The sequence below is a fragment of the Lepus europaeus genome, chromosome 3, assembly GCF_033115175.1.
Source record: "Lepus europaeus isolate LE1 chromosome 3, mLepTim1.pri, whole genome shotgun sequence".
NCBI lineage: Eukaryota > Metazoa > Chordata > Mammalia > Lagomorpha > Leporidae > Lepus > Lepus europaeus.
In genome coordinates, this window is record NC_084829.1 from 146852922 (window position 1) to 146879930 (window position 27009).

Genomic DNA, 27009 nt, shown 5'->3' on the forward strand with positions numbered 1-27009 from the left:
CTGGTGCTTTCAAAAATACTGTGAAGTAAGCAAGTGCCTCTTGTTGGTTGATGAGTTTATAATTTTAAACATGGCAACATAAAGTCTTTTGTCATCCATAGTTATATATGATGTGCTGCTCATAAAACTAAAGTGTTGTTGGTTCTGTGTTTAGCTGTCCTCCTATAGGTTCCTGTGGACTTTTTCTAGCCACTTCTATTGTATTCAATACTTTGGGATGGCTCTGTAAACAGATGAAGTCAATAATGTATTAACAGTACCAACTGAGAGAAAGTATGGTTAACTGAGGTTACTAAAAACAAAAAGCAATTCAAATCAATTGGCAATCTACAAAAAGAGTTAAAGATTTTAAAAGCTATTATTAAAATTGCTATATTGGTCTACTATGCTATGTTATATGTGTGTACATATTGTATGTCCACATGGGGAAATTTTATTAAGAGTTTTATTTTAAATGGCTTATAGATAAGATTGTCCATAAATTTAAGCTGCTAAAATCAATCAAAGATACATTTTAATTTGTGGGACCTGAATCTGTGTATCATATGTTTTAAACGTGTTGGTAGAAAGAAACTAAAAACATTTTATATGGTTGTGCTTAAGTTTACTGGTTAAACAAACTACACCATGTTAGATATTTAAGAGGTGTTTTCAAATACATGATTCCTAAAATTTATAGAAGGCATTGGACCTTCTGGTAAATGTTTTTTTAAGTTGTTATCTAATGGTTGAAACTGTTCGCTAAGTATTCATGTGATATTGCTGTTGTCAGCGAGCGATCTAGGACTTGCTCCCTCATTTCTCTATTCTAAGCCCAACTTGTCCTTTCATTTCTCTATTCTCTTCAAGGTAGGAAACTAATTCTATTATAAAGGAATCTGTAGGACGCACAATTTAATCTTTACACCTTATAAAAGAGATGGCTAACATTTTTCTGTAATAGCATAGCCAAAATAAGAACTTAAATAATAATCTCATAGCTAGATTCACTTTGCCATCAGCGAAGTATACAGTAAGTAGAAAAAACCTCCCTTTCAGACCAAAGGGAAAGAAAGTTTTAAAGTGAGATTATAATTTTCCTCATGGGCATTGTCTACTTTAGAAAAACTACTACAGAACATGCCTGTGACTCTAGACTTGTAGTTCAGGCCACCGAAGATTAGAGATGGGACTTGGGCACTCCCTTGAATTGACCATTAATTTTATCTAAATCAAATCAATCTTCTGTGAGGAGATGGGCAAAAAACTCATTAAGTTTTTCTTTATGCTCCAACTTGATGCCTTTGAAAAATTTGTCACTCTTAGCTCTTCTTATACAAAGAAAGTAGCCTTGCTGATTCAGGAAGGGGCCTTTGACATCTTTGAGGCTTGCCCTTTCTTAGCACAGGTGAGGAAATAGAGGCCTATGGGGATCAAGAACTCTACCAGGATGGCAGAGACAGGTTAGCATCCAGGTGTCCTGAGAGCTTTCCTTGGCTCCTCACTTTGGTTTTTGGTCTTTCATTTGATCTGGTCTGTTTACGGAATATTATGTCAAAGTTTGTCTTGGAGCTGGTGTCTAGCTGGTCATAAACAAGGCTTTAACTTGGAAATATTTATGTACAGCTTCCCAGGGTTGATAAAGATTATTGTGACTGATTCTTGTTTCTTGAAGATAGTTTAATTTTGAAATTTAAACTAGGAGTAAGATGGAATTGATTTTTGAGCAATACAAAACCTTTCATTAAAGGTTAAGAAATAGCTTTAAAGCAATTAAGTCAGTGTTAATAGTGGCTTAAAACCAATCTCTAAACGTCCTCTCCAAAGAGGAATTCCACTAAGTTCAAATTAATTTCTTACTTATTTTATATAGACAAGAATTTATGATAGCCTTATGGGTTTTGTGTATTTCCAAAGCATCATGGTTTGTCACCAGATATAATATAAATTTCCACAGCATAGTTGGATTTATGGAGGCACAGTCATCCTATAAATTCATACTTTGAATTTCAGCATGTTCTAGTTGTATGTACAATAAGCAAAAAGAATTTGAAGAATTCTCCATTAGAAGATAAATTTAGGATTTTTCTTCTGAACTAAGTAAGCATAAATAGTTTATGCTTAATCAAAGGACCAATTATAGAATACTTTTTCTCCCTCCAAATTTATGTTTGGTCAAAAGGAAAGAATATAGTCTGAGGTACAGTATTATAGATATTTTTAAAACAATACAAAAATCATAAACATTTATATGGTTTTCTGTTCTTTCTTTTTATTAGGAAAACATAAATGTCCCAATCTATTCTCATTGGAATAGTAAAATGAGGTAAGTTGCCATGGAATATCATTACCCTTCTTTACTTCATGGTTCCAGATGGGGAAAGAAATTTTTGGATAGTAAAGTAACTGAACCTATCTCTGTTTCAGGAAAACAGTTTCACAGAAAGTCAGCTTTTCTAGCAAAAATAAATGAAAAATAGAAGACAAAATGTACCAATGTTTCTCTTGCTATTTCAATCTGGTGTTAGATGATGGAGAAGCCACAGATATTAAGTTCCATGCTTATGTGGGCTTGACTCCCATTTCTAAATTTGGGTCTATTTTTATAAGATCAGGTTTCCTGAAAAGAAAGCACAAAAATATAGATAGAAGTACCAGAAATTTATCTGGAGTATAGTCAGTCAAAGATGAAGGGTAGCAGTAATAGATAAGTAAAGTCCCAGAGTATGATACAGATCTGATCCCTATGATAACAGTGTGAAAAGGAAGGTTGGTAGTCCCTACTTTACTATACCCAGACATTAGCTGGTAGCGACCTACGCTCCAAAACACTGTAAGTTGGAGGCTGCCTGTTACCTGCACTACTTCAGCTGAATATAAGTTCTGTGTCTCTGAATAATACATAGTGCTTATTTCTTACTAATAATGAAACATATCTCAATTTTATGTTTAAATTCCTTCAAAAGTGAACTTTAAGATTTTTTATGGATCATATTATCCTTACAAACTGTGGGAATGATGAACAGCACCAAAGTAGAGGCTTTGGGCCACCACAACTTAACATGGACATCATGTCTAAGTAGTCTTTAGTCATAATTTTCTATTGAAAAACCCCAACTTCGGAGCTCTGTGCTTTATACAAGCAGATGAGCTATATTTGTGACACAAATTCTAATCCCCATGGAAGGAAATACAGCAATGCTGTAAAAGCAATGTGTGCTAAATTATAGATAGGTAACTGGGGTAAAGTTGAGATTGCTACCAAAAAACAAGTGATGTACAACTAGGAACATTCCTTATCCTTCCGTAGGTCTGTGATTTCACTTAGGATTCTTGCCATCTGGCTCCTAATTTATTTATTTTTTCTTTATTTGCTATATCATCGATCTATTCACCAAGCACTATTTGATAAATACTCCATTTTAAATCACACAGATCATCCGTACTTGCATTACTTAGGGTTCTGAAAAAAAAAAAAAACACCCAAAATTTGTGTGTATGTGTTTTCTAGAGGGTAAGGAAGAGGAGGAGGAGGCTGGGTAGGATGATATCACAGGGAGTGGCTAGAAGAGTTGTTTCTTTTAGGTTTCAGTTATTTGTTACAAAAGCCTTGTTTGGCTGTATTTCATGATTACAAGTGTCAGCTTCTCCATGATTGATCTTCTCTGCTCAATATGCTGTTCTCTAGCCATTTGTGACTATTTGATTTAAATTTAAATGAAATTAATTTCAAGATTTTGTTCCTCAGACACATGAGCCACCTTTCAAGAGTTTAATATGCAAAAGTGGCTACTGGCTATCTGTATTGGCACAAATATAAAATATCTAGATCATCACAGAACATTCTATTGTACAGCAGTGAATGGACAATTCACAACTCAGCTGTCTGCAGTATCACTTTCTGTCCTGAAAATAAATAAAGTGAACTAATGAGCAGGTATTGGGCTATCCCCTGAATATATGTGTAGGAGCCCTATGTAAAAATAGTGGGGAGATTAGCTTTGCATATTCTGCGTTAAATCAAGCTCCTGCATGTAGAGAGCTGGGACAGTCTATGGCTTTCATTTTGTAGACAAATTTAAAGGTTAATTGAGAGACATGATTGTAAGAGGACTTTGGAATCACTTCTTGACTCAAATTTGATCTTTCTGCTTACTAAGTGGGAGACCTTGGAGAAATAACTTAACCTGCTGTTGCCTTAGTTACTCCACTTGTAAAATGATTATAATAAAAATACTTCCCCACAAGGCTGTTATGAACATCATATTAGCAAAAATATGTAAAAATTATAATAATGCCTGGCAGAAAAATATAAGCATTTAGTATTAGTTAATATTATTACTTATTAACTGTTCCTTCTATCAAACAGGCACTGCAAAGCGCTGACTTGAAAGGACAGAGTAGACTGACTGACTGATTTTCTATGTCTAAACATATCCTATTACAATAGAAGCACTCAATATCCACTTATTATTGTTGTTGTTTTAGCTTTCAAATGACATTTGTTGCCAGAGGCAATTAGCAGCACTCCCACAAGGCTGGTGATTCAGTTTGTGCAATATAATTTCTTATACAGAGACTGCTAATGCTGGCATTTGTAAAAACACAATTAGCCTTCTCTCTTAATGTACATAGCACTAAACTGTATTATTGCTTTTGATTCATCATTTTTTCTTTTTTCAAACATATCACACAGGTTATAAAAAGAAGATTAACTGTGTATCATTAGGCATCTTAAGAATAAGTTTGAGTAGGCAGAGGCCAGGAATAATTTCTTTCTGGTGCCTTATGATATTATATTGAAACTATCTGATAATATTCACCTTTTTGGGCATAGCTAAACACACATTACATACAAGAAAAACATGTGTAACAATCTATACCTGAATATATCCTTAAGAGCACTTCCAGGGGGTTGGCATTGTGATAAGCCACCGTCGGCGGTGCTGCATCCCATATGGGCACTGGCCAGAGTCCCGGCTGTTTCACTTCCAGTCCAGCTCCTTGCTCATGCACCTGGGAAAGCATTGGAAAATGGCCCATGTCCTTGGGCCCCTGCACCCACCTGAGAGACTTGGATGAAATTCCCGGCTCCTGGTTTAGGATTGGCTGAGCTCTGGCCATTGCGACCATCTGGGAAGTAAAACAGTGCATAGAAGACTTTTCTTTCTCTCTCTTTCTGTAACTCTGACTTTCAAATAAAATGATTTTTTAAAGAGCACTTCCAGGTCATGGAACAGGGGTGGGCATCATTGGTGGATCCCAGTGGACTCCCTGAGTAGAGGACAAACTATGGGTTGGAGAAAGCAAGGTTGCCAAAGTGCAGAAGAGAGTATTCAAGAGAAGAGAGTTGTCCCATGAGTATTTAAGCAAAGTGCCAGTCAGTGCTCAGATATGAGTAAACTATCTGAGGCCATGAATAAATCACCTGAAGGGATTTGAGAGAACAGTGGCTGGAAATCACAATGGCTGAGAATGTTTCTTGTTCCTACCAGCCAAAACGGAAATTATAATTCATGGACATTGAGTACGGTACTCAGGAGGGTCTTACCTCAGTAGTGGGAAATAATTAGCCCTCTACCTGGCACTGTTGCAGATATGCTTAACCAATTATAAAGATAAGATCCAAAAATTAAAATGTTTACAAGTAATTTACTTTCATTTCAGAACAAGTACCAATAGTTGTAGGGCTATAAAAATATCCAGCACCCAACATGGTAAAATTCACAATGTCTTTTTTTTTTTAAGTTGACCCAACAGTTGTTTTTAAAGAAAATTTTTTTAAAGATTTTATTTATTCATTTGAGAGGTAGAGTTACAGACAGCGAGATGGAGAGACAGAGAGAAAGGTCTTCCATCCGCTGGTTCACTCCCCAGATGGTCGCAATGGCCAGAGCTGTGCCAATTGGAAGCCAGGAGCCAGGAACTTCTTCCATGTCTCCCATGTAGGTTCAGGGGCCTAACCACTTAGGCCATCTTCCACTGCTTTTCCAAGCCATAGCAGAGAGCTGAATCAGAAGAGGAGCAGCCGGAACTAGAATCGGCACCCATATGGGATGCTGGAGCTAAGGCAGAGGATTAACCCACTGCGCCACAGTGCTAACCACCTCAACATCTTTCATCCAAACTAAATTTATTAGACATGCAAAGAGGTAGGAAAAAAAATGACCCTTAATAAGTAGAATAATCATTAAATTAAAACTAATACAGAACTGATATATATATATATATATATATATATATATATATATATATATATATAGCAGACAAGAAAAGGTGGGTTTTGTGGCACAGCAGATTAAACAACTGCTCGGGATACCCTCATCCCAGTTAGTGCCTAGGGTCAAGTCCTTCCTCTGCTTCAAACTTCCTGCTAATGCACATGCAGGCAGGCAGCAAATGATGATGCAAGTACTTGGGTCCTTGCCATTCATGTAGAAGAACTGGATGGACTACCTGGCTCCTGGTTTTGCCCTGACTCAGCCTTGGCTATTGAGAGCATTTGGAGAGTGAAGCAATGGATAGGAAATCATTGTTTCTGTCTCCGTCTCTTTTTAGCTCTCCACCTTTTATATAAGTGAATAAACTTTAAAAAAATGTAGCAGGCAAATATATGTAAAAATTAATCAAATGTGTTTCATATCACCACAAAACTTAAGTAAAACCTTGCTAGATATCAAAAGATTCAAATTAAAATTCTAGAGATGAAAACTGCAATGAATTACATAAAAATACATTAGATAAGATTAATAGGAGACTAGATACCACAGATGAAAAGATTAGTGAATTTGAAAACACAGCAATAGAAACTATCCAAAATAGAAATAAAAATGATATTTTTAAAGAATTGGGGCCAGATTTATAGCATAGCAGGTTGGACAACACCTGTGACATTGGCATCCCCTGAGTGGGCCATTTGATTCCTGGCTGCTCATAATTCTTATCAGAAAGATGTAAGTGAGCAGACAATAGAGCAATATATTTTAAGTATGTAACGAAAAAATATATAAACTGAAAATTCTATACCTAAGAAAATAGCTTTCAAAAAAATAATCTTACTTCACATAAAATCTTATCTTCAGATAAAAGTTGAAAGAATTTGTACTCAGCAGATGACCACTACAACAGTTGTTACAGTAAGTTCTTCAAGCAGAAGTAAAATTACATCAGGTGGTAATATGATAATATGAATCTACACAAAGAAATAATGAATAACAAAAATGGTAACTTAATATGTAAAGATATTAAGTATTTTCTCTATATTTACATATATTCAAAAGGTAGTGGAGTGAATATTTACATATCTTCAAAAGGTGGTAACAATGCATTCTGTGGCTTCTACTATATGAATAAATAAAATGTATACCAACAAATATCATAAAGACTGGGAGAGGGTAGAAGACTTCAAATATGTTATTGTAAGGCATAGTGTAATGTTACTTGAAGAAAGACTTGGTAAATTAACAATAGTTGCTTTAAACCTTAAAGCAACTGCTAAAATGAGACTAGTAATACACTTTATCTTAGCCGAAATGCCAAGAAGTGATTATATGAACAATAATAAAAAGAGCCACAGCTACAACAAATTTGCTATATATAATAAATAAAAAATAAAATAAAATAAAATAAAAAGGATTATTGATACAAAACAAGGCAGAAAAAGAGGAAAACTAGAAAAAGGTCATAAAGTGGGAAAAGGAATAAAGCAAAAGCAAAGAGCAAGATGATAGACTGAAGTCTGAAAATAACAATTAATTATCACATTAAATGTAAATAGTCTAAATATCCCAACCAAAGACAAAATTACCAAAATAGATGTTTTCAAAAACCTTTTTAAGTACTCTCATATAGAGTACTTAAAAATTTCATGAAAAATGAATTAAGTTTATTTTGATGTAAAAATATTTGAAATCTATGCACAGTTTTTTTAATACATGTTTTCCATAAACTTTTCAACGACCTCTTTATATTGTGCTTGCAAGTTGTATACCCTAAACATAAATATACAAATGGGCAGGCATTTTGCCTACCAGTTAAGACACTGGTTAAGGTACCTGAATCCTGGGACCAGCACTGTGGCATAGCAGGTAAAGCTGCCACCTGCAGTGCCTACATCCCATATGGGTACTGGTTGGTGTTCCAGCTGCTCCACTTCTGATCCAGCTCTCTGCTGGAAAGCAGTAGAAGATGGCCTAAGTCCTTGGGCCCCTGCACCCATGTGGGAGACCCGGAAGAAGCTCCTGGCTCCTGGCTTCAGATCAGCCCTGCTTCGGCTGTGGTGGCCATTGGTAACTCTGCCTTTCAAATAAATAAATCTTTTAAAAAAATGGTGCCTGAATCCCTATATTTGAGTACCCCAGTACCAATATTGCTTCTGGCTCCTGATTCTAGCTTATGTATAATGTAGACTTTTGGAAGCAGTGGTGATGGTTCAAGAATTGGTTCCTTGCCATCCCCATGGGGGACTAGGATTAAATTCACAGCTCCTGGCTTTGATTCTCATCCAGCTCAGGACCACTGCAGATATTGGGGGAGTGAACCAGCAGATGAGAATTCTCTCTCTCTCTGTCTCACTCTCTCTATATTTCCTCTCTCTGTCTCCCTCCTTATGCCTATCAAAAATTAATTAGTTTAAAAAAATACAAATACTTTAGGGTGGAGATTTGGCACAGTGATTAAGATGCTACTTGGGAATGCCACCTGGTACTCCTGTATCAGAATGCCTAGGATCCTGATTTATAATCCAACCATCTGTTAATGCACACTCTAGGGGGCACCAGATGATGGCTTAACATTTGGGTCTCTGCCACAAATGTGGGAGACCCATATCGACTTCCAGATTCCTGGCTTTGGTGTAGCCTAGCCCTGGCCATTGCAGGCATTTGCAGGAAGGAACTGGTAGATGGAAAACCTCTGTTGCTCTTTCTCCCTACCTTTCAAATAAAATGAAAATAAATACTTTAAAAAAACTACTACTTTAGGAGTAAAAACATGTTTTTTTAAAGGTATAGTTTCAGAGTAACCTGGAGGAGCTACCACTGTGGCATGGTAGGTTGTGTCTCCACCTGTGGTGCCTGCATCCCAAATTGGCACTGATTCATGTCCCAGTTGTTGTACTTGTGATCCAAGTCTTTGTTTATGGCCTGGGAAAACAGCAGAAGATGGCCCAAGTGCTTGGACCCTTGCACTCATATGGGAGACCTGGAAGAAGCTCCTGGCTTCCGAGCTTTGGATTGGCACAGCTTTGGCCATTGAGGCCATTTGGGGAGTGAACCAGAGGACGGAAGACTCTCTCTGTCTCTCCCTCTCTCTAGCTATAACTCTGCCTCTCAAATAAATAAATAATCTTTTTAAAAATCAAATTTAAAAAAGAGTAATTTGTAATTGCTATTCTATTATCAAGCAATATATATCAAAGCAAAGAATATCACCAAACGTGAACAATATTTCATAGTGTTTTAATCAAGAGAACGTAACCATTCTAAAAATGTATGTACCTAATAACAGGGTTCCAAATGTGTAAAGGAAAAACTTAGAGAACTACGAGAAGAAATAGTCAAATATAATTAGATATTTTAATAACCGTCTCTCAATTAATTCATAGAAGTGGACAAAAATTTGACAATGAATACAAACACTTTAACACCACTATTGATCAACTTAATTAAATATTTATAATTCCCCACAATGACAGCAGAAAACATTGTTTACATGGAACACTTACCAATATACACCATATTTGAGTCATTAAGAAAGCTTCAATAAATTTTATAGAATTCAATTCATAAAAAGTAAGCTTTTTGATAACAACAGAAGTGATTACAAACCAATAACAGAGATGTAAAGCATTTCCAATTACTTAAAAACTGGAGGGGCTGGTGCTGTGGCACAGCAGGTTAACACCTTGGCCTGAAGCATGGCATCCTATATGGGCGCCAGTTCTCAAGACCTGGCTGCTCCACTTCTGATCCAGCTCTTTGCGATGGCCTGGGAAAGCAGTAGAAGATGGCCTAAGTCTTTGGGCCCCTGCACCCGCATGGGAGACCAGGAAGAAACTCCTGGCTCCTGGCTTCGGATCTTCATAGCTCTTGCCGTTGCGGCCAATTGGGGAGTGAACCAATGGATGGAAGACCTCTCTCTCTCTCCCTCTCTCTCTCTCTCTGCATCTCCTCTCTCTGTGTAACTCTTTCAAATAAAAATAAATAAATTCTTTAAAAAAAAAACTGGATACCATCCTTTTAAATTTTAAATCTGAGTCAAAGAACTCAGAAGGAAATTTAAGAAGTATTTTAACTAAAAGAACATATGAAAATATGTGATTATGTTGCTAAAGCAGTATTTGTATCTTTTATATATAACAAACAATTGGAAATTGAAATTAAGAGAGCAATACATTTATAACAATGTCAAAAATATGAAAGGTTAAAGGATAAATATAATAGATATACACTGGAAATGAAAGCAATATTGCTGAATTTAAAGAAGACTTAAATAAATGATATGCATACCTTATCCATGGGTATGTATACTTAATATTCTTGAGATTTCAATTCTTCCTCAATGTTTTCATAGATTCAAAATAATCCTAGTCAACAGTATTGGCCAGATGATTTTTTGTAAGAATTGATAAGTTGATTCTAAAATGTTTAAATCTACATGAGAATTCAAATAGTATAAAATAGTTCATTGATAATGTCTAAGGTAGGTTTTGATTTAACCAGTATTATTTTCTAACAATAATTAGCCTTTTTCAATCCAAATTTCACTTTCTAATTTATTGTATTTATTTCAAAGTTAGAGAGATAGCTAGAGATGGACAGAGTGCTTCACCTTTTGGTTCAATCCTCAAACATCCACATCAGCCAGAGCTGGGCCAAGCAAAGCCAACAGTGGAGAACTCAACCCTGGTCTCTGATGTGAGTTGCAGAGACTCAACCAGTGAGCCATCACCTGCTGACTCCTATAGTGTGCAATTGCAGGAAGCAAAGTGGAGTAAGGACTCAAACCCAGGCACTCAAATATGGGATGCAGGTGTCTCTGATAGCAAATTAGCCACTGTGTCATGCACCTACACTTAAATTTAAGTTGTATATTGATATAACTGCCTATGTTTCCAACATTACCAAGACAGACATTTATAGTTAATGCATTAAAAGTATACTTCCCACAGGTAATATTATATGCAAACTCTGGAACACAGAAAGGATTCCCACTCTGACCACTTTTATTCAGTGCAGTACTGGAAATCCTGGTCAGAACAATTAGGCAGCAAAAGAAAATTAAAGACATACATGTAAGAAGGAAGAAGTAAAATTATCTGTTTGAAGCATACATGTTACATGTGGAAAATCCTAAAGATTCCACACAAGCAAAAACAAACAAACAAAAAAACACAACAAAATAGAAACAAAGCCTGTTAGAGCTAGTATATTTTCCATCAAGTCATTTCCTTGAGTGTGTTAGGAAACCCTCTCTTGTGTACCATCAAGGTAAAAGATTATTCTTTTTTCTTAGATTTTGGCAAGAGATAGGCCCCATATATTGTTAGTCTGTGTAAGTACTCAGTTAATTTTAGTTGAATGAATAAGTGAGGGAATAAAAGCACACTCTGTATAGTGTTCAGTTTCATTGAGTAGATGTTTGAACCCAAGGATATCAGGTAATGAGCAACATTTGTGTATGAAACCCTGTTTTACGCTTAATACAGGAATCTCCATCCAGCCTGAATGAGGTAGATGTGCAAACATCAACTCTGACCATGGAAGCACAAGTAAAGGGGATGAGGTGATACTAGTGCTGAGACTTGACAGAGAAATAAATGCCAAAGGTGGGATTAAAATTAACCAAGGGAAAAAAAAATTTTTAACTTTTATTTAATGAATATAAATTTCCAAAGTACAGCTTATGGATTACAATGGCTCCCCCCCCCATAACTTCCCTCCCACCTGCAACCCTCCCCTTTCCTGCTCCCTCTCCCCTTCCATTCACATCAAGATTCATTTTCAATTCTCTTTATATACAGAAGATCAGTTTAGTATATATTAAGTAAAGATTTCAACAGTTTGCCCCCACATAGCAACACAAAGTGAAAAATACTGTTGGAGTACTAGTTATAGCATTAAATAAGAGTGTACAGCACATTAAAGACAGAGATCCTACATGATATTTTTAAAAAATTCATTAATTTTCTGTCAACAGAGTGCCTTCCCCTAGGAGGTTCACACCCCCCTTAGGATATACCCCGTGTGAAGAGATAGATAGGTCTGGACCTCTTAACTAACAAGGCCTAAAGCCCAACAGATTATTATCAAGCCCCTTCTATCAGGTTCTATTTGCCTCTCAATCAGAAAACTTAATTGTAGCTTAGACAGCACCTTTCTTAGCTCCTCTAATAATGACTCTGTCCTTTGTTCTAGACCCTGTCTAGTGCACTTGAGCCTCATTCCTTTATAATCATAACCTCTACTCTACCACCAATGGCTCTACTCCCAACATGTGTGTACTGATGGTCCTCTTCCCCACTTAATGCTGTATAATTGTTCAAACCTGGTAAATGCCACTCTTAGGATCATTGGTTACTATCCTCACTCTGTCTTTTATGACCTTGTCTAAATATGATCAGAGTCGGCAAACTTGGAAGACTTCCATAGCCTTGGCAACTCATGACGACAGCCTAGGGTGGTTACTGGCGCCATAAACTAGAGTGTCAATTTGTTGGGTCAACAACAGGAGTCACTGTGCACTTGCTCCTCATGTGGGATCTCTGTCCTTAATGTGCTGTACATTGTGATTTAATGCTATAACTAGTACTCAAACAGTATGTTTCACTTTGTGTTTCTATGTGGGTGCAAACTGTTGAAATCTTTATACTAAATTGATCTTCTGTATATAAAGAGAATTGAAAATGAATCTTGATGTGAATGGAAGGGGAGAGGGAGCGGGAGAGGGGAGGGTTGTGGGTGGGAGGGAAGTTATGGGAGGGGAAAGCCATTGTAATCCATAAGCTGTACACTGGAAATTTATATTCATTAAATAAAAGTTAAAAAAAATTAAAAAAAATTGATTAATTTTCTATGCAATTTCCAATTTAACACCAGGTTTGTTTTTTTTTCATTTTCAATTATCTTTATATACAGAAGATCGATTCAGTATATGCTAAGTAAAGATTTCATCAGTTTGCACCCACACAGACACACAAAGTATAAAAATACTGTTTTAGTACTAGTTATAGCATCACTTCACATTGGACAACACATTAAGGACAGATCCCACATGAGACATAAGTACACAGTGACTCCTGTTGTTGATTTAACAAGGGAAAAAATTTTAAGAATTCCACATTTATAATGAATGTTTATGAATATTCTGTTATGCTTTCTGTTTCTGTCTTTTGTTCTGAAGTGAATATACACTGTCTACTGGAACAAGGGCTTTTTAGTTGTATAGTCAAAGACATTTAACATTTTTCCTGTCCCTTAAAGTGCTATTGTACCATTTTGTAAGAGGAATATTATTATTTTTTAATTATTTGCTAAATATCTTGACAAATGACCTTCTGAAGTTCCCATAACTTAGAAAGATAATGTCAGAACTAAGGTTTTTCTTTTTTTTTAAATTTTTTATCCTGAAAGACCCAACAAAAATAAGGTGTGAATATGTCATACTGTTAAATTGAGACTGGTAACAAAATGTATTCCCTCCCAACTATAGTATTTTTGAGTTTTAGAGTAAAGAAAGTTCTATTCTATTCTATTCTATTCTATTTTAAAATAATTTCTAAGTGTTTGCAGCAAGCCTGACTATAATGCCAGTTTTTATTTTCTGTGAACAGATTTGATAAACAGGAGACCCTGATATAGGAATACTCAAATTGTAGTGTCAGGATTTTAGCTGTACCAGAGCCTTTACTGTGCTAAACATAATTTGTATAGTTTTATATGTGCAAATTGGGTACATAAATAGTTCTTCATTTTTCTAAGGGAATGCAATAACTGTAGCATCATGAATAAATATCACTTATGATCTTAAAAAAGAGAATTCCACATTCAGTATAACTTAACCAAGACTAGCCTTCAAAAAGTATGCATAAATAAGATCAGATTTCCAAAGGAATGTGTGAGTAAATTCAGATATATTGTAGTATATCCTGTGAATTTAAGTATAGATTCTTCAACAAGTAACAAATATTTGAATCCCCTTAGGGGAAATTGACAGTAGTGGAGGGAATTTTGCCTTAGTCCCTGTCATCAGAAAGACAAAGAAGGGGAAGGAGAACATTCTGAGGAAAGAGACAACTTATGCAAAGGCACACAAGTGTTGAGGGTATAGAGGGCAGAATGTGACCAGAGTTTTGTGAGGTGAGAGCGTCTAAAATGGGACTGGACCAGTCAAGGACAGATCTTGTCTTCTGCAGGAGTTCCAGACATTTCCCATGTCATCAAGGGGTCAATCAAGGTTTAAAGTGCCAGACCAAAGTGTTCTTAGGAAGGTAACTTTGGCAAGTGCCATCTTATGGATGCTAGAGGCTTCCTCTTGCTGTTAGCTTTTCATGAAGGGGCAGATTGTCAAGAAGCAGGACCTGGATGCAGTATGATGCAGATTGCTAAAAAATTAGTTGTTCATGATGTATTATGAGGAAATTGTTGCTAAGTAGATTTTGTTACAGTCTTTTAGAATATACATGTATCTAATATTTCTCTACATGTATACTTTGTATCATAGGCATGTCTAGCTTATGCAGTGGTTCCAGGAAACCTAAAAAACAAGTTATCTCACACTATCCTGCATTTCTTTGTGTCAAGATTTTATTTTTTATTTTATTGATAAATTACCTCTTTTCCTCTCTTTATTGTTGGACTTTAGCTTAGACATATTCCTTAAGGTTATCATATATTACCTCATCTCATTTCTTTATCTTCTTCATTTTTCACCATTTCTTGATTTTGAGTTGGGTTGGGGGGGGTCTCATATGGGCATTTATAATTGAATAATCTCTATGTTTTTTACTTGTGGCCGACATCTTTGAATTGAAAATTATTCTGGGAGAAAAAAAGGAGATTAAAACATAAGATAAAAATGGCTGACATTGTTTTTACGGTGGGTTGTCACTGCTTGTAACACTAGCATTCTGTGTTGTAGTGTTGGTTCAAGTCTTGGCTTCAGTGCTTTCCATCCAACTTCCAGGTAATGTACCTGGAAAAGCAGCAGACTATGGTCCATATTCTTGAGCCCCTGCCACCCTTGTAGGAGACCAGATGGCTCCTGGCTCCTGTTTTGTGCTTGGCCCAACACTGGCCATTACAACCACTTGAGAAGTGAACCAACAATGAAAGATCTCTCTGTCTCTTGGCCTTTCAAACAATTAAATAATTACAGTTTAAAAAATAAAAACAGCAGGAACAGTGAAACAACAAAATAAATTAAACAAGACACTTTTTTACAAAAAGGCTGTGTTTAGCAATCTGGGTCATAAATTGGAGTGCTTTTTTTTTAAGTCAGTTTATAAACAAGATAAAGCTCATGAACAAGATTTGAAAAGGTTTGGAGACTAAAGCAAGTGAAAAAAAAACAAAACAAACAGAAAAAAAACACTGCCTTCTTTCCAAGTGAAAGGCCCAAAGGGACCAAACCTTGACGATGCCCTAGATTTCTAGAACAGCTTACACTGAAATGATTATTTGTTTTTTGGGTGCTTTTTTTGGGGTTGCTACATTTTTTAGTCCACTAGTGGGTGGTAAACTTGTTAATGACACTTCTTTTATCAATATCCTTCTAACTCAGCCTGTAATTCCAAATAATCAAATAAGATATAATAAAGTGCACGCACACACACACAAATTGAGTCTATGGTGTTTTTCTATTTATTTACAGCATGGAATATTCAGAACCACAAATTGTCACATCTTCATAAACTGCTATAATCTTAATGTTTTGGGTTGAATATTTTATTCCCTGCTTTGGGACCATCTCAGGTCCCTATCGGAAGTTCCCATTGGAGTTCACCTATCGGTTCTGCTATAGACTGAATGTGTCTTCCCAAATTCCATATGCTGAAGCCTTCACCTCAACATTGGTGTTTGAGGATGGGAACCTTTGGAAAATAAAAAGGTTTAGATGAGGTTATGAGGTTTGAACTTTCATGATGAGATTAGTATTGTGTTAAGAAGAGACACTAGGGGCTGGTGTTGTAGTGCAGTGGATTAAGCTACTGCTTGTGACACTGGCATTCCATATGAACACTGATTTGAATCCCAGCTGCTCCACTTCTGATCCAGCTCCTTGGTAATGTGCCTTGGAAAGCAGCAGTTGAAAGGCAAGTACTTAGGCCTCAGCCACCTACATGGGAGACCTAGATGGAATTTTAGGCTCTTGGCTTCAGGTTGGCCCAACTCTGGCAGTTGTGGACATTTGGGGAGTCAATTAGTGGACGGATGATCTCTCTGTGTCTTTCCCTCTCTCTATAACTCTGCCTTTCAAATAAATATTTTTTTTAAAAGACACCAGGCACCCTTCTGTTTCCTCAATGTGCATACACAGTGATTAGGTGAAAATGTGGCCAGGGAAAGAGATCTCACCAGAACTTGACCATTCTGGCACCCTGGTATTCTTGGACTTGCAGCCTCTAGAACAGTTAAACAATACATTTCTGTTATTTAAGCCTCTAGTCTGAGCTATGAGAGGCCTTTGACCCTTTTGAGTGTTCCTGGTGGAATTGAAAAGAAGATGCTGGTTTTTAAAGATTTATTTATTTATTTGAAAGGCAGAGTTACAGACAGAAGGAGACAGAGAGAGAGAGAGAAAAAAAGAGAGAGAGAGAGATTCAATTTGATGGTTCATTTCCCAAATGGCTGCAATGGCCAAAGCTGGGCAAATCCACAGCCAAGAGCCAGAAGTTTCTTCTGGGTCTCCCACATGGATACAGGGGCCCAAGCACTTGGGTCATTCTCCAATGCCTTCACAGGTGCATTAGCAGGGAGCTAGATCAAAAGTGTAGCAGTTAGGAGATAAATCCGTAACCATAGGGGATCCTAGTGCCAGAAGCGACAGCCTCACCTCCTATGCTACAGTGCCAGCTCCAATGGTGGTCATTTTTCACCCCAGTTCAAATTGCTATCCCAGCTACAGGGAGAAGCAACATGCATTTGAGCAAGTTCTGCCACTGACTTCCTTTCAGGAGCTGTGCCCCAGCATGAGAGAAGCTTCTCTTTAGAGTTGGGTTCAACTGCATGTTGGCTCATTGGATGCTTCAGTAAACACCTTAATTTATTGTGAAGTGCAGGAAGCCTCCAGCCCATTTATATTTTGTACTTTCATTTGCTTGCTCACTTGCTTTCCTGGTTATTTTACTTGACTCAATCAAGATGACAAAAAAGTACCTTTCTCAGAGCTGGGACAACATCATAGAGAGGAATAAACTCTAAACATGGTACCAGGAGATATAAGATTCACATCCATTCCCTATTTGGAGACCTACGCATTGTGTGCTCACAGTTCCTCAGGTTATCTGATCCTATCCATGTTGTATCTACCCGAGAATCTATATATATTCTGTCCTGTCCTCTACTAACTTTATTTCCCCACCCTTTCCCCCATGAGGAAAAAAACAGTTTTGCCTATATTTGCCATTAATTTCAACATTTGTTCATGTCATATGAATTTGTGCTCCTTGACTTCTTTCTTGAAGGGGGTTAGAACATTTGTCTTGTTCTCTCATTGAAACAGTTAAAGAAAATCGTGAACTTGTGCTCATTTCTATATCTGTATGAGAGTCACACTTCTATCTTTTTCTGAAAATTATCTTTTAACACTTGGCTTTCTCACTTTGAAAGCAGATATAATAAGTCTCTCGCCTTCCTCTCTATTTGTGATTAAATGAGTTATAATGAACTGGATTAAAGCATCCTTAAGCAAGGAAAATGTGTTTTGTCTACTTCTGTATTCCAAGAACCTTGGAAGGATAATCTGCACATCAAAGTGCCTTTTACTGTGAAACAGTGGACTAAGAGAAGGCATTGTTCAATTATCAGACATTATTGGCAGTGTAGAAACCAACACCCTTCAATCTCATTGTTAAAAGGACCACAGGGTTCATCTCGGGTAGCTCTCAAAGAGCCACGGGTGCCTAAGTCACAGGCAGGGCAAATGGGGCCATGGATACGTGGTAGTGGTTTCTAATTCCAGTTAGGAGGCCACTTGTGGAAGGGAAGGCAAGGAGATGCTAAGAATCGCCTCTCTTTTTCTGGGCCCTTACTCACCAGGCATACAGAAGTCAAAAATTCTTCATTCACACAGTCATTAGCTTGTCTGACACAGAGTTACTTGTCACTTGACTTGGCCTTTCCCTGTGCTGACTGAAGTGGGAGAGTAGTCATGGAGGAGAGAGCATAGAATATCACATCAGTTACAAGAATATGGCAAAGCACTTCAAGAACACCAAGCCTGATTGGCTGAATCTCTATTCCCTGTTTTACATTCAAAATATTTATTTTAGTTTCAAAAAGTAAAATGTAAAACTTTAAAAATGGTAAACTAAAGCTCAAAACTGATATCATTATGAAAAGAATCTGTGAGAGATTTTAACTGTCTCAGCATTGTAGTTTAACTTTTGCCTTCTTTGTTTCTTCCTGATCTCAAACCAAACAGAATACTAAACATCTTGTTTATGAAGTATTACTAACTCAAGGTTAACTGAAAGGCACTAACTCATCCCTCTATCGCACTGTAGGGAGTAGAGTAACACTCCCAAAGGTATCAGGTCCTAGTCCCTGGCGCCAGTAAGTGTTACTTTACGTGGAAAAGGGGTCTTTATATAAGGGATTGATGAAGTAGGTTTTGGTGCAGTGGTTAAGACACCACTTGAAATTCCAATATCTCATCAGAGTACCAGTTTGAATCCCATCTCCACTTCTGATCCAGTCCTCAATGTGCACCCTAAGATATAATACTTGGGTCCCTGCCACCCATGTGGGAGACCTGGATTGAGATCTAGATTCCTAGCTCCAATCTGAACTAGTCCTGGCTGCTGTGGGCATTTGAGGAGTGAATCAGCAGATGAAAGATTCTCTCTCTCTCTCTCTCTTTCTCCTCTCTCCTCTCTCCTCTCTCTTCTCTCCTCTCTCTCTCCTCTTTCCCAGCCTTTCAAATAGTTTTTAAAATTTTTAAATTAAAAAAAAATTTTAATGTATTAAGGGGAAGATCTTGAACTGGGGAAATTATCCTGGATTAATCTATCAGTCCCTCGATGCAATTGCAGTTATCATTTTAAGAGAAAGCAAACAGAAATTTGATGTCAACAGAAGAAAGAAGGTGCCATGCAGGGTACAGTATTCTGGGTTGATAGTTTTTTTCTCTTGAGACTTGGAATACATCTGACTATTCTCTCCTAGCCTGTAGGGTTTCTGATAAGAAGTCAGCTGTGAGTCTTAACTGGAGATCCTCTAAAAGTAATCTGGCATTTCTGTTGTGCACATTTTAGAATTTTTCTTTATGTTTTACTGTGGAGAGTCTGACTACAATGTGTTGTGGTGAAGATCTTTTCTAATCATGTCTATTAGGAGTTCTATGTGCTTCCTGTATTTTGATGTCCCTTACTTTCTCCAAATTAGTGAAGTTTTCTGTTATTATATCACCAAAAAAAAAAAAGTGTTCTAATTCTTTCTCTCTTTCCACTATTTCACAAAAAGGCCTTCTAATCCTTTCTACCTTTCCATGTCTTCAGGACCTCTTAGGACCCATACATTGGGTCATTTGATAGTATCTTGTCGATTCCCAAAAGTGTTTTTTAGTTTTCTAATTTCTTCTTGTTGTTTTTTGTTTGATTACATAATTTCCTGTGATTTGTCTTCTAAGTCAGATATTCTTTCTTCTGCTTCACTGATTATTTCGTTAAGGCTTTCCAGTGCATTTTTTATTTGTTCTATCGAACTCTTCATTTCCAAGATTTCATTTTGATTTCTCTTTAAGATCTCAATTCCGTGGCAGAAACTTTCTTTCATGTCATGTATGGATTTAATTAGCTCATGCATTTGCTTCTGATTACCTTTAAGTAATCCTACAATCAATTTTTTGAATTCCATTTATGGCATTTCTTCAATCTCCTTATCTTTACAATCTAGTGTTGAAGTGTTGTGTTCTTTTGGGGGTGTCATGTTGTCTTCCTTATTCTTGTTTCTTGAATTGGTGAGTTTGTTACTCAACATTTGTGGAGATACTCATTGGTTTCTTCTTTGTTTTTTCCCTGTGGTGGCTTTTATCTTTGGACTTTGCCTCTGTGGATTAGTGGGGAGTCTACTTTTTCAGTGAATACATAGAGACGTGTGGTGGGTGTGGACAGAGAACTCTGTTCAGTGCACCAGGGTAAAGGGAGCACCATTGCTTGTTTTCTTAGATGCTTCCTTAATTAATGATAAAACTTATTCTCAAGGTCTTATTTTCTTTTAATGTATTAAATGGAGGATATTCTATGTCTCATAGGTTAGTTATGTCTAATTGCTTGCAAAAGATGTATCTTCTTGGATGCTTCTTTGAAGTTAATTTTCTCAAAGAAAAAAAAGAAGTGAAATTAATGTTGATATGCATTGACTTTGAACAGCCCTTGTCTCAACTGTTGAGGAATAGTTTTGTGTGTGTGTGTGTGTGCAAATTGTTGAACTCTGTACTTAGTATAAAGTTGGTTTTCTGTGTATAAAGTTAATTGAAAATGGATCATAGTGGAGAACAGGATTGGGAATGGAAGAAGGAGGAGGAGGAATGGGAGCATGGGTGGGAGTACAGGAAGGGTGGGAAAAATCACTATATTCCTAAGGTTGTACATATGAAATGCATGAAGTTTGTATTCCTTAAATAAAAGGTTTCTTTGGGAGAAGAAAAAAGAAGAGGAAAGTACCTTGACCAAGGATATTGAAGTAGCATGCCCCAAAACCAAAAAGTGACAGCAGCACCAGAAGCTGGAAGGGATAAAGAGATTTTTCCCCTAGAGTTTCTAGAAGGACTGTGCTCCTGCCAAGACCTTGATTCACCCCAGTGAATCTGATTTCAGATTTCTGGCCTGGAGAACAGTAAGAGAATTAGATATTTGTTTTTTTAATTTAGGTTTTAAAAATTTTTTGTTTTAATTCTTCAATATTTATTTTTAAAGGCATTTATTAATATATTAGATTCTCATTATCAAGCAAGTGCATGATAGGTACTACAATGCAATTACTATGTTATAGCAATATTAATACAAAAAGAACAGATTCATTGTAGTTCAAAGATACAATTCCAAGAATATAATACTTCCTTTCATCCCTCCCTCCCCCCTTCCTCCCTCACTCACCTCCCTCCCTACCTTTTTCCTTCCTCCCTTTCTTTCTTTCTTTCTTTCTTTCTTTTCTCTCTTTCCTCTCCCTCCCTCCATTCCTCCCTCCCTGCATCCCTCCCTCCCTCTTTCTTTCTTTCTTTCTTTCTTTCTTTCTTTCTTTCTTTCTTTCTTTCTTTCTTTCTTTCTTTCTCTTTCTCTCTCTTTCTTTCTCTTTCTTTCTTTCTTTCTCTCTCTCTCTTTCTTTTCTTTTCTCTTTCTTCCTTCCTTCCTTCCTTCCTCCCTCCCTCCCTCCCTCCCTCCATCCCTCCTTCTCTCCATTCCTTCCTTCCTTTCTTTCTCTCTCTCTTTCTTTCTCTCTCCCTCCCTCCCTCCCTCCCTCCCTTCCTTCCTTCCTTCCTTTCTTCACCCCTTCCTTAATTTTTGAGATAATATATTTTTAATTTACATTATAGTCAAAGGCATGATGTTCCACTAAATAAAGAGTTTAATAAGTAAAAAGATCATAGTTCAGCAGGAAAATATGCTTGGATTGTAAACAATAATCAAAAGAAATATTGTCCATTTTACTCATATGCAGTATATTTAAAAATAACAACAGATGATGAAAACTGTAATAGTATATCCTTCCCAACCATTGGTTTAAGAAGAATATAAAACAAAGTTTGACAAAATAATTGTGCAATACTGATACACACAGGGATTTCTTTTTTTGTTTTAATTTTTTTATTGTTAAAATTTAACTCCCAAATGTAACAGACAATATGTAGTATTTTTCTTTCTGTGTCCAACTTATTTCTCTCAGCATGATGTTCTCCAGCTATAATCATTTCGATGTAAATGCTAGCTTTTAATTCCTTTATATAGCTGAATAATATTCCATTATATATATGTATGTATGTACATATATATCACATTTTCTTTATTCATCTGGTGATGGACACCTTGGTTGATTCCATATTTTGGCTATTGTGAACAATGATGCTATAAATATATGGTGGTACAGGTATCTCTTTATATGTTTTATGTCTCTTGGGTGAATACCCAGTAATGGTATTGTTGGATCATATGGTAAGTCTATTTCTAGTTTTTTAAGAAATCTCCATACTGTTTTCCACAGTGGTTGCACTAATTTACAATTCCACCAACAATATGTAAGAGTTCCCCTTTCTCCACATCTTCATCAACATTTGTTACTTTCTGTCTTTTGGTTAATAGCCATTCTGACAGGCGTGAGGTGATATCTCATTGAGGTTTCTATTTGCATTTTCCTGATAGCTAGTGATGTTGAACATTTTCTCATGTATTTGTTGGCCGTTTGTATTTCTTCTCTGGAAAACTGTCTATGAGGTCTTTTGCCCATTTCTTAACTGTTCTGTTGAGTTTTTTGAGTTGCCGATACCTTCTGGATATTAATCCTTTGTTGGATAGGTACCTTGCAAGTATTTTTCCCATTCTGTTGGATGTCTCTTTGTTCTATTGATTACTTCCTTTGCTGTGCAGAAGTTTCTGAGTGTGATATAATCCCATTTGTCTAGTTTTGCTTTTGTTGCCTGTACTTCGGGATTTGATCCAATAAGTCATCACCTACATTGTCTTGAAACATTTCTCCTACATTTTCTCCCAATAGATTCATAGTTTCAGGTCTTAAACTGATGTCTTTGATCCACCTTGAGTTGATTTTTGTGTATGGTGAGAGGTACAGATATAACTTCATCCTTTTGCATATAGTTTTACCGTCACTGTTATTAAAGAGACTATACTTTCTCAAATGTTTGGTTTGCATATTTCTGTCAAAAGTCAGTTCTTTGTATATATGTGGAGCAATTTCCAGGATATCTGTTTGTTTTATTTATCTATACATTGGTTTTTATGCCAGTACTATGCTGTTTTAATTATTATAACTTTTCTTTGAAGTCAGGTATTGTGATGCCTCCAGCTTAATTTTTTTTTTTCTTTTCAATATTGCTCTGGGTATTCTAGGGTTTTTGTGATTCCATAGATTGTCACTGGTATTTTGGTTGAGATTGAATTGAATCTATCATTTGCTTTAATTAGTATAGGCATTTTAATAATATTAATTCTTTCAGCCCATAAGCAGTGAATACATTTTCATTTTTTGTGTTTCTTATGATTTCTTTATTGGTTTATCAGTTCTATAAGTTTTGGTGGAGTGTTTAGCATCCTGTCATCTGCAAACATGGATACATTGACTTCCTCCCTTCCAATTTTGATGGTTTTTATTTCCTTTTTAAATTTTATTTGAATTATATAAGTTTCATGTATTTCATGTATACAGATTCATGAACATAGTAATACTTCCTCCTCTCTTCCCCTTCCTCCCACTCATGCTCCAACCCTACTTCCTCCTCCCTCTCATATTCCTCACACTCCCACTCTTAATTTTTACAGAGATCTCTTTTCAGTTTACTTAGTGATCATATATTTAATTTTTTTTTATTTTTGACAGGCAGAGTGGACAGTGAGAGAGAGAGAGAGGAAGGTCTTCCTTTTTGCCGTTGGTTCACCCTCCAAAGGCCGCCGCGGTAGGCGTGCTGCGGCCGGCGCACCGCACTGATCCGATGGCAGGAGCCAGGTGCTTCTCCTGGTCTCCCATGGGGTGCAGGGCCCAAGCACTTGGGCCATCCTCCACTGCACTCCCTGGCCACAGCAGAGAGCTGGCCTGGAAGAGGGGCAACCGGGACAGGATCGGTGCCCCGACCGGGACTTGAACCCAGTGTGCCGGCGCCGCAAGGCAGAGGATTAGCCTATTGAGCCGCGGCACCGGCTGTGATCATATATTTAAATCTACACTTGGTAAAAGAGTTCAACAAATAGTATGAAAAAAAACCCCACTGTTTGTCAATAGAACAGACAAGGGCTGTAACAATCATTTAATCTCAAAATGTCCTTTTCACTCCATTACATTACATTTCAGGTGCTCTATTAGTTACCTCAGATCAGGGAAAACATATGATATCTGTCTTTTGGGGACTGGCTTATTTCACTAAGTATAATGGTTTTCAGTTGTGCCCATCTTTTTGCAAAAAACAAGATTTCATTTTTGTTTACAGCTGAGTAGTACTCCATAGTGTATATATACCATAATTTCTTTTTCCAGTCAACAGTAGATGTACATCAAGGTTGATTACATATCTTAGCTATTGTGAATTGTGCTACAATGAACATGGGAGTACAGATAACTCTTTCAGATGCTGATTTCTTTTGGTTTGGGCAAATTCCCAGGAATGGGATGGCTGGATCCTATGGTAGGACTATATTCAGATTTCTGAGATACTGTCTTCCACACTGGCTGCATCATTTTGCATTTTCACCAACAGTGGATTAGGGAAACTTTTTCCCCACATCCTCACCAGCACTTGCTGTTTGTTGATTTCTTTGTGAGAGCCATTCTAACTGGAGTGAGGTGAAACCTCATTGTGAAAATGATTTACATTTCCCAGATGGCTACTGATCCTGAGGATTTTTTCAAGTGTCTGTTGGAGTTTTAAATTCTGTTGAATTTCCTCTCTTGAAAAATGCCTGCTCATGTCCTTTGCCCATTTCTTAACTGGATTGTTTGTTTTGTTGTTTTTGAATTTCTTGAGCTCTATAGATTCAGAGTTAACCCTTTATCAGTAGAATAGTTTGCAAATATTTTCTTTCATTCTCTTGGTTGCCTCTTCACTTTGCTCAGTGTTCTTTGTTTCTTTGTTTCTTTGTTTCTTTCTTTCTTTCTTTCTTTTTTTTCTTTCTTTCTTCTTCTTCTTCTTCTTCTTTTTTTTTTTTTTGCTGTGCAAAAGCTGCTCAGCATGGCCAGCGCTGCAGCTCACTGCGCTAATCCTCCGCCTGCGTGCTGGCACTCTGGATTTTAGTCCCGATTGGGGTGCCGGTTGTGTTCCAGCTGCTCCTCTTCCAGTCCAGCTCTCTGCTGTGGCCCGGGAAGGCAGTGGAGGATGGCCCAAGTCCTTGGGCCCTATACAGGAGACCAGGAGGAAGCACCTGGCTCCTGGCTTCAGATTGGCGCAGGCGCTGGCCGTAGCGGCCATTTGGGGGGTGAACCAACGGAAGGAAGACCTTCCTTTCTGTCTCTCTGTCTCTCTGTCTCTCTCACTAATGCTGCCTGTCAAAAAAAAAAAAAAAAGTTGCTCAGCTTGATGTAATCCCATTTGTTGATTTCTAAAGCAAAATATGTTAGTATGGACCTACAAACTATTGCTAAAATAAATTAAAGACTTAAATAAATGAAAAAACACTCCTTGCTTATGTAATGGTGATTTTAATATTGTTATAGCAATTTAGCACAAAACAATTTACAGTGCAGGAGCTTCTCATTTTTATATAATCCCATTTGTCAATTTTGGCTTAGATTGCCTGTGCTGCTGGGGTCTTTTCCAAGAACACTTTGCCTATGCTAATGTCTTACAGGGTTTCCCCAATGTTTTCTAGTAATTTGATGGTATTGTGTCATAGATTTAGGTCTTTCATCTGATACTGTCCTGCTTATTAATAATTTTCAATATTAATAAGCTTGTGGGCTCTTGCCATGTATTCATAGAAGAATTCTGAATACTGGCTCAAATAGACCAGACAACATGGTAAGTTTTTAAGAATTTTATTCAGTAAGAGAAATGCCCAGGAGAGTGAGGGCTTTATTTAGGGGAGAAGGAGAAGTCCAGATGCTAAGTTATGTCAGTACAAAGCAGAAAGCAGGCCAGGAACAAGCCCTGTGGAACAAGCATGCAGGCAGGTAAAGGCAGGTTGCATCTCTAAAAGGAAATTTACAGTTGTGCCTGCAATGTTGTTTACCCTACTTGGCCATCCTCTCCACAGCAGTGATTACTTGGAAGCTGGGCAGAGTGAAGGGCTTTTCAGCTTAGAGCCAACAAGGCCTTTGGCTCTAACCTGGGAGTCCTTCAACTCCAGGGCAGTTCCACTTCCAGCGATTCAACTCTTGGCTGGCAGAGCTGCCAGGGCTCTTTATAAGCTGACTTCTGCTGAAGCTCTGGCTTTCTTTATCAAACACCAATGCAGTAGACTGGACTCTTGGGTCTCCCTGATGGCAGATCACTGTGTAAAGCAGCCATTAATTGGCCCGCCACCTATCCTTATATTGCTACTACTGCCTAGCTTGCTCCTCTTTCCTCCTGGTTTCTGGTAAAGGAGACCACGGAGACAGCCCTTAAGAGGATGCAAGTCAAGGGGGTGCTCCATCCCTAATCTTTGGTGGCCTAAAAACTAGAAATCTATTGTCACAGACATGTTCTGATAGTGGTTTTCCTTTGAGGTAGACAATGGCCATGAGGAAAGCTATGTCCTCACTTTAACAGACATGATGACTACCCTATCCATAAAAGTTGTTGTCATTAGTAAAACTCTCTCTCCTTTCTTTTGGTCTGAAAGATTTTGCCTATTTACTGTGCCTATGGCAAAGTAAATCTAGCCATGAAATCATAATTTAAGTTCTCATTTTGGCTATGCTATTATTACAAAAAAGTGTTAACCATCATTTTTTTAAGGTCTAAAGATCAAATTGTACATTCTGGAGAGTCCTTCAGAATAGAATTAGTTTCCTTGAAGAGAACAGAGAAGTTAAGGAAAAAGGATTCCCAGACCACTTACTGACAATAACAATATTAAATGAAAATGAAAACTTAACAATTTTAACTGTTAAATAACAACTATGAAAACATCCAGTGCCTTCTACAGATTTCAAGAGTACATGTATTTGA

The 27009-nt window shown here is 37.1% G+C and overlaps 1 long non-coding RNA gene across 1 annotated transcript in view; it reads left to right on the plus strand.

The window, feature by feature from the left end:
• The window catches only part of LOC133756242 (uncharacterized), a 128663-nt gene that overhangs the window by 30142 nt on the left and 71512 nt on the right, over window positions 1-27009 (plus strand). Inside the window, exon 2 of the long non-coding RNA XR_009865527.1 lies at window positions 2259-2305. This is a non-coding gene — a long non-coding RNA (uncharacterized LOC133756242). The remainder of the gene's footprint in view (window positions 1-2258; window positions 2306-27009) is intronic.